Below are 9,372 nucleotides of genomic sequence, written 5' to 3'. Positions count from 1 at the left end.
TGTGAGGCCTACATTGATGATGTGGTTTTATATAGTAATACCTGGTCTGATCACTTGTCACAATCAGGGAACTTTCTTCTCATCTCGCCGCTGCTAACCTTACTATAAACCTGGCCAAATGTGAGTTTGGGAAAGCCAGGGTCACCTATCTTGGTAAGGTGGTGGGTGGTGGGCAGGTTAGGCCTGTAGAAGCCAAGATTGAGCTATCTGTGAATTCCCTGTGCCTCAAAACCGACGTGAACTTCACAGATTTCTGGGTATGGCAGGGTACTACAGAGGTTTTAGTAGAAACTTTGCTACTGTTGTGGTGCCACTAACTGATCTTCGTAGTACCAAAGTGCCATTTGTGTGGTCAGAGAAGTGTCAGGAAGCATTTATCAATGCAAAAATGTTGTTGGCTACAGCTTCTGCACTTTTGGCCCCACATTTGAAGCATCCTTTTAGTGTTGCAGTGGATGCCGGTGAGAGTGGGGCTGGTGCTGTGTTAATGCAGGTGAGCTTGGACGGTACAGAACATCCAGTATGTTACTTCTTTAAGAAGTTGAACTGCAATCAATGGGCTTACTCTTCCTTTGAGAGGGAGGCACTTGCTCTAATTCTTGCTGTTCTACACTTTGAAGTATATTTGGGGTCATCCACAAGCCCTATAGTCATATATACAGATCACAACCCTTTGGTGTTTATTAATAAAATGCGGAATCAAAATGAACGCATTATAATAATAATAATTGGAGTTTGATTCTACAACAGTACCCACTAGACATTAGACATATCAGCAGCAAAGATAACATTATTGCAGACATGTTGTCTCATGTCTAGACTTTTGGGGGGGTGCTCTTGGTTTCTTTTCTTGTTCCTAGAGCCCAGGATGAAGGAAAGAAATGGATGCATCACAGGAGGTCTTTTGGTTTGTTTATGTGTGTGCTGGAGGTTTTCCGTACTGTAAACCTCTTTCTAGGGAGGGAGGTGTTACGACCCCCTGTGCTCTCCTTAGGCCTTTCTTTGTCAGTGCATGGGCAGGGATTGGCCTGAGGGGCAGTTAGGTAACTGGGCACACCTGGGGCATGGGTGATTGTATACCAGCGGTCTTTTCTATATAAAGAACTGGGCTGTTGGTCTTAAAGGAAGGTCACATGCTTTGGTCTCTCTCACACCTTGGGTTTTCTTTTTCCCTTTTAATATTGATCTTTCATTGCATTTAGACATATATTTAAAAAAAAAGTGTTATTTCTTTTTCCCTAGACAAAGAACATTGTTTATGTTTTATTGCTTAATTTCTTTTCCCAATAAATTATAAATTATTATATCCTATTTTGTTGTCAGTCTCCCTCTTTATGTTAAAAAGTTAACACTCTGGACTTTCCTCACCTTGGTGTGTTGAACTGTTTTCTCAAACTCTCCTTTCATTTCTTCACTGTGTTGAAGTTTCTCCTGTAATGATTTCAGTGCTGTATTGAGCTCCTCCTAGAATTGAACAAAAATCCATAAAACACCAGGTTACAGTGAAAAAACAAGAGAAGACGATACAGCGATATGATCATATAATTCAGTGCAAAAGTATTTCCCCCATCCAGATTTCTTCTGTTTTTTACGAACATCTCATACTAAATTAATTCAACCTGCCATACCTGCCATAAAACAAACACAACCTGAGTGAACCAATACTAACTGGGCCTGTGTGAAAAGTCGTAGTTAATGTAGTTAATAATTCCCCAAATCTAAGAAACTTTATTGATAATGGAGTTCAGCTGGACTAAACACAACCAGCTCTGATCAATCAAATCAACACTTAAACAGGACTTTTAAAACAACATGAAGCTGGTTAAAAGTTGTTTCGCTTACCTTATATGATGAAACCACTTCATCGATGGGTCTGAATTTATGATTGTCGTGTTTCTTTGAATTAATACACACTACACACACCGGCTGTTTGTCCTCCAGACAGAAGAGTTTGAGTTTCTCACTGTGTAAACTTCAGATCTCCTCAGATCCTGATGAACGCCTCTCATTTCTCTCCTTCAGGAACAACTCACAAGTTTTTTAACACAAGACTAACTGGAGGATCATCTCTTGAGGATCTCCTCCTGCAGACAGGACACTCCTGAGTTTTCTTGGTTCTCCAGAACTGCTGAAGACACCCTTTACAGAAACTGTGACTACATGATAAAACAACAGGATTCTTGAAGATTTCCTGACATACAGGACAAGAAAAATCATCTTCAGATAGAGAAGCCATTATCCCTCTTTGAGCTCCAGCGATCTAAACTTTACTTTCACTTTCTGAACGACAGTTTGAAAAACGGATCACCACGAGAATCACAAAGATCTGCTATCTATTCAGAAACAAACTTAACAAAGATCCTTCTGTAAAGAGTTTCTCTTGATTCTTCACTGATGGCTGGTTCTTTATTGCTTTTGTCAGTAGAGAAGAGAGTCAGTGTGACAGAAAGCAGAAATAACATGTCAGTCTCTTCCTGGTAAGAGCTGTAAGAGGCTGGAGTTTATGATCTCATGAGTGTGTTTAAACAAGTCAGACAGGAACATAAGGATTTCTGCAGGTAACATTTAACAAATTCTATTCAAAATGAAATTGCACTGAAATGTTAAAATAAACTTCTATAAACTCTTGGATAAAACACAATAAAAACAATGAAAATACACAAATACTAACAATAATGTGAAGAACATGACCGTAGACTTGATTAATTCTATGCATTTTTGGTCAGAAGGAACTGGGTTTTGTAGGACATCGGTTTAGTCAAGAGCAGGGCCATGCACAGACATTTTGAGGGACAGTGGCCCAAACCAAAAAAAAAGGGGCACAAGGAGGGTGGGTGCTTGTTAATACAAATTATCCAGTTGTTACAAATATACAATTAAAAGAGAAGACAGCACACTCTGTAGTAATGGACTTTATTGTAGATGTTTTGATAAGAGTGGGCTCTCCCTCACTCTCTGAGCCTGCTTCTGCCTCATCTTCAATGGAAGTAGGGGAGAGTGGGGTAAGTTGACCCACCCCCTGTATCTTGGCAACTGTACACTTTTACTGTCATGTGACCATGTATTTTGGAACCACCCATCATTTCTGCCAGACTGTGATAAGGAGAAACACATGGGGGGAATGGAAGGCACCCATTTTTGGCTTGTCAAAGTAAACTTTTAGCATAACAGATGTAATGGTTGCTACATTAAAGCAAATTTGTCCAGGTCTAAAAGTATTTATGATACATATAGGTGATTTAGCAACATATAAAACCAAGCAAATCATTTAGCTAAATATTAGCCTGAACTGGTAAGCTACAGTAGCTATTTTTTTTCCCAAAATGGCAGCTATGGGGCAAAGTGAGCCAAATGCTGTGGGGTAAATTGTGTCAGCATTTTAACTTACTCCACCATAAGGCACTGTAGTTAAGTTAAATCTCTGAATTATAAAATGGTATTTTAATGCGATATATTACTGGTTTAGTTTATCATTTATACATATTATTTGCAGTTTATTTGATAGGGACAGTGTACAAGTGCACCAAATCCTTCACTGATAAGAACCAGAAAACACTTTATCACATTATAATTAGATATATATTTCCACCTGTAGTCACTAATGGCCAACACACTCTGTTTAGTCTGTTTCATGTGGATTTGAATCTGATTCAGTTCGATGGTCATTTTACACCCAGATGGTGCATCTTACCCACTGACTCGACTTCGGTCAACTTACCCCTAACCCGGTGCAAACTGAGCCATGGGAACACTTTTTTATAAGTATTATTTTTAGAACCCTTTGCCATTGTAACGGAAGAGGTCTGACGCAACAGGTTAGTATTTATAAACAGTTTTATTTGCTCACAAAGAGTACGGGTGTAGGGTCCAGATGATGTGATGGTGAGTGATAGTTCGTAGAACAGTTCAAAGGATATGATGAGTGGAGTAATCAGAGTTTTTGGCTTTACAGGAGCTGGAATGCACACAGGAGGACCACACACCTCAGCGATCTGGGAATTAGGAAGAACAGGAGACACTTGGAGACGAGGAGACACTAGGAGGAACACAGGAGGTAAGTAATGCAGGAAGTATTCAAATGGAAGCAGTAGCAAAGTCATAGAGTCCTCTACTTGTATACGAGACTCGGCGCCGGGACTGCAGAATTTCCTTCACTTGGTAGACTGACCCCTCATACAGGATCAAGGGAAGAGAGGGTTCCTCCGTCTGGCCAGGCTCTGTGGGGAGAGAGACAGGTTCATGGTGAGGTTTAAGCAGAGAAACGTGGAACGTGGGATGAATTCTATACTGTGCGGGTACTTGGAGTTTGTAGGTGACCGGGTTTACTTGTTCCAGGATGGTGAAGAGGCCAACAAATCTGGGACTGAGCTTTCTGAGCTTTCCTGTGGCAGGTGCAGTCTGATGTCCCAAGTTGACAGCCATACCTTCTGACCTGGTTGATAGGTAGGTGTTTCAGCTCTTCGAAGGTCCGCGGCCGTCTTCTGCCTGCGCACTGCCCGTTGGAGATGGTGGTGAGCAGCGTCCCAGACCCTCTCGCTTTCCCGGAACCAGTAGTCAACCGCCGGAACATCAGAAGGCTCCCCGGACCAGGGGAACAGTGGAGGCTGGAACCCGAGCACGCACTGGAAGGGAGTGAGACCAGTAGAAGGCTGTCGCAGGGAATTCTGGGCGTACTCGGCCCAGCCCAGGAACTGGTTCCAGGAATCCTGGTGGCCATGGCAGAAGGTTCGCAGGAATCGCCCCACCTCCTGAATCTTCCTCTCCGTTTGACCATTCGATTGTGGGTGGTATCCGGACGAGAGGCTTACGGTCACACCTAGGAGTTTGAAGAACGCATTCCATACCTTTGAAATAAACTGAGGTCCCCGGTCTGAGACGATGTCTTCGGGAATGCCATAATAGCGGAAGACCTTGTTAAAGAGAAGCTCAGCTGTTTCCAGTGCAGTGGGGAGACCTCTGAGGGGCAGGAGGCGACATGACTTTGAGAAATGATCAACTATTACCAGGATGCATGTTTTACCTTCAGAGGGTGGCAGGTCCGTGACAAAGTCTACTCCTAGGTGTGACCAGGGGCGATTTGGCACTGGTAGAGGAAGGAGTTTGCCAGATGGTAAGTGGCGCGGGCTTTTGGACATGGCACAGTCTGGACATCCTTGCACGAACCTTCTCACGTCCCTTGCCATATTGGGCCACCAGAAGCGATCTCGTAGCAGCGAGAGGGTGTTGTTGGCCCCTGGATGGCCAGTGCCTCGGGAGGAGTGAGCAGAGGGAATCAGTGGGGTGCGTTGTGTTCATGGTACATACTGGCATCCTGGAGGACAGCCCAGCGGATTGTTGGGAGCTGTTTTTGAGGCCACTGAAGGGGAATTCCATTCAATGGGACTGACAATAATCTTTGGTGGGATGATACTTTCCGGCTCTTCTGGGCCTTCCACATGACTGTGAATACGTGACAAGGCGTCTGCCTTGACGTTTCTGGGACCGGGGCGATAAGTAATGGTAAAGTTGAACCTGGTAAAGAATAATGGCCATCGTGCTTGGCGGAGATTTAGACGTTTAGCCTCACGAAGATGGTCGGTCAGTACGGTGAATGGATGGGCTGCCCCCTCCAGCCAATGCCTCCACTCCTCTAAGGCCAGCTTGATGGCAAGTAGTTCTCTTTTGCCGATGTCATAATTATTTTCCGCCGGGCAGAGCTTCCTCGAGAAGAAGGCACATGGGTGGAGTCTGGCTGGGTTCCCCTGCTGCTGGGACAACACTGCCCCCACTCCTGTAGTGGAGGCGTCGACTTCCACGATGAGTGGGAGGTCGGGATCTGGATGGACTAGGAGTGGGGAGCTAGTGAAGGCTCTCTTGAGGGAGGAGAAAGCTTCTAAGGTCGCAGGTGTCCAGGACAGAGACTTGGGTTTCCCTCGGAGTAAGTTGGTGAGGGGACTGGCGATCCTGCTGTAGCCTAGAATGAAGCGACGGTAAAAGTTGGCAAATCCTAGGAATCGTTGGATCTCTTTAATAGTAGTGGGTTCTGGCCAGGAGGTTATAGCTTCCACCTTCCCCTCGTCCATCTGGATACCGGTACGATCAATGTTATACCCCAGGAATTGCACCGTGGGTTGGTGGAAGGTGCACTTTTCAGCCTTGAGGAATAGGTGGTGTTCTCTCAGGCGTTGGAGGACCTCCACAATGTGCTGGTGATGTTCGGCCTGGCTCCGGGAGTAACTCGATGCAGCAGGGGAGTTAGATGGACGGATGTAACCTTGACCCAGCGCCTTCTTGATGTAGTCCTCCATGGCCTTCTGTTCAGGAAGCGGCAGTGAAAATTCAGTTGACCCCTCCAGAACCAGGAAATGAATGTCCTCCGAGTGAAGGAGGCCCAGGCGAAGAGTGATGGGTCCCACGCGATAGCGGACATGTCTACGGCATAGTGGTGTTCCAGTTATCGACTGGACTTGGTAAACTGTTTCAGTGGCTGTAGCCTGTAATTTGAGCTGGCGGCAGAGGTCCCGGGAGATGAAGTTTCCTGCTGACCCAGAGTCGATAAGGGCCGATATACTAAATAGAAACATCAGAGGCAGTAAGCCTTACACAGGTAGTGAGGAGCTCCATCTTAATGATATCAGGCTGAATCACACTCACCACAGGCAATGCAGGTCCTGTTAGCAGGGAGATAATAAAGGCAATTTTTGAGGTGTCAGTGGGATATGAGTGCGGTTGCATTTCAAATGTGAGATTACACTGGAGGAGAAATCCGTTGCACTCCCCCGCCGAACTAGAGTAGGGCACCGGTTGGGCCATGGGACTAGCGATGATGGTAGGCGAAGCAGTGCTGGTTGGGATGGAGGAGGTGATGGGTGGTGATGGCGGCGCGAAGAAGTGCTGGTTGGGACGGATGCGGTGATGGGTGGTGATGGTGGCGGTGCCGGTGGATTGCGGAGCACTCGTCGTAGGGAGTCTACGAGCTCCTGGAATGGATCTGGGTGACTCATCTGTGCTGTCGGTGTTGGTCCGGTCTTCTGTAACGGAAGAGGTCTGACGCAACAGTTTAGCATTTATAAACAGTTTTATTTGGTCCCAGAGAGTATGGGTGTAGGGTACAGATGATGTGATGGTGAGTGAATAGTTCGTAGAACAGTTCAAAGGATATGATGAGTTGAGTAATCAGAGTTTTTGGCTTTACAGGAGCTGGAATGCACACAGGAGGAGCACACACCTCAGCGATCCGGGAACAGGAGACACTTGGAGACGAGGAGATAGTAGGAGGAACACAGGAGGTAAGTAATGCAGGAAGTATTCAAATGGAAGCAGTAGAAAAGTCATTGAGTCCTCTACGTGTATACGAGACTGGACAGTGAGGGTGTCTGAGGTGTGTGCTTTTATGCATGCTGGTTGATGAGGTGCTAGATTGGTGATAGGTGCAGGTGCTCGGAATTCAGGTGAGAGGGATCGTTGTGATTGGGTGGTGGTGGAGCCTGACCGATCTGTTACAGTCATAGCGATAGGTATACTTTCATTTGGATAGGATGGATACTTTCATTGTACTTCTGCGTCATTTTCTCTTATCTTGAGGACCACACAAGTAAACAGTGGCTAATCTTACCCCACTCTCCCCTATAAGTATTAGACATTTCATTTAATATTTTACAGCATAAATCTATATTATATACTAATAAACAACTGATTTAGAACATTTATACTATTTTTTTAAACTATTTATAGGCTTACTATTAATTTAGTTTTAATAAAATATTATTAAAGATTACTAGTATCAAGACAAGTGATAAAAATGGGAAATATACTTAATTACAAAAATTAAAGTGTGACAAATTGCTAAATATTCTATATGATGATTTACCTGCTGGCTTGCTGGAGCTTTGTATTCATGTTTGCAATGTTGAACTGCCTTTAGCAGCCTCCCCTCACTCTATCTCTCTCTGTCTTCTTTTTTGTGAAGGCATTTTTTTCTTGTCTACAAAGTGTGCCAACAGCAGCAAATTTGGTGTTATCTATATTAGATCTGGGGTGCGTTTCCCAAAAGCAACTATGGTCGCAAGTTCCGTTGTTACCAATAGATTTCAATGGAACTAACTACCATAGTTAGCTAATGATGCTTTTGGGAAACGCACCCCTGATCGGGTACAATAATTTGATTAGACATTCTAATTCTAAGAACATGGATATTTTGTACAAGTTGTTAGCCCTTTTAGGAGGCCGTGTCATTATCGACAAAAATAAAAACAAACAAACTACCAACTAATTAGTAATTCAGTGGATCAACCACTGACTAATGTGGATTGTAATGCATCTACCTGGTAATGCAACGAGCTTCGGGGACTGTGGTCTCCACTCTCCAGAAAGCGGCACACAGATTGTGAGTGATGCTGCGGAGCGGGCGGGAAACACAGAATCAGCGGATCTTTAGCAGAATCGGTGGATCTTTAGCGGAGCCTAACCCTAACAGACAGCTTTGAGCTGGGGTGAGGGGAGATTGGTGAGAGGGGCACCTCAGCCGATGAGGGCAAAGGGGCAGTGGCTCTGCACTAGGGCTGCACTATTAATCGCATGCAATATTTAACGTTTACAGAACCAGCTTTACTGATAAGATGCGCGTTAAATATCGCATGCGATTAATCGTGCAGCCCTACTCTGCGCACACACACACACACACACACACACACAGTGCTGTATTGAGCTCCTTCTAGAATTAGGGTTACAAAATAAAAATCCATAAAACACCAGATTACAGTGAACAAAGAAGAGAATACGATACAGTGATATGATCATATAATCCTTATTTCTTCTGTTTTTTGTGAACATCTCACATCTATGCTATATTAATTATTAATTCAGAAATTAAAACCTGCCATAAAACAAACACAACCTGAGTGAACACAAAGCACAGTTTGTAAATAACAATGTTATTTGTTAAAGCAAAAAAAGTTATTCAATATCAACTGTGAAAAAGTATTTGCTCCCGTAGTTATTAATTCCCCAAATCTGAACCCCAATCAAATCAACACTTAAACAGGACTTTTAAAACAACATGAAGTTGGCTAAAAGTTGTTTTTGTTTTTTGTCCTCCAGACAGAAGAGTTAGAGTTTCTCACCGAGACATTCCCTTTCATATGTTCACTTCTACGCTGCGATAGCAGTATCGCTTTGGGAGTGATATACAATAACACCTTCCCATTCCTGAGGATAGCTGGAAGATTGAGGAAAGAGTTCGCTCAAGCAGATTAACCTGGGAGCAAGGAGCATCCTCACATCCAGACCATTCTGCATTCCTCTGGTAGAATGAACACGCACACCTAGAGGAGAAGCTATGCTACACACCTCATAAGCTGCTGAGACCGTCTTGATCAACCAGAGACATCCTCT

The 9,372-nt window shown here is 44.2% G+C and overlaps 1 long non-coding RNA gene across 1 annotated transcript; it reads left to right on the top strand.

Annotated features, from left to right (window-relative positions):
- The first annotated feature begins 3,801 nt into the window (after positions 1 to 3,801).
- Positions 3,802 to 7,134, top strand: LOC107698063 (uncharacterized). Its single transcript, XR_001635306.1, has 3 exons — positions 3,802 to 3,886; positions 6,801 to 6,808; positions 7,095 to 7,134. It is a non-coding gene; the product is annotated as an uncharacterized LOC107698063 (long non-coding RNA).
- Positions 7,135 to 9,372: the final 2,238 nt, after the last annotated feature.

The sequence above is a fragment of the Sinocyclocheilus anshuiensis genome, unplaced genomic scaffold (assembly GCF_001515605.1).
Source record: "Sinocyclocheilus anshuiensis isolate Anshui unplaced genomic scaffold, SAMN03320099.WGS_v1.1 scaffold1962, whole genome shotgun sequence".
NCBI lineage: Eukaryota > Metazoa > Chordata > Actinopteri > Cypriniformes > Cyprinidae > Sinocyclocheilus > Sinocyclocheilus anshuiensis.
This window is presented reverse-complemented; position numbering and strand designations above follow the sequence as displayed.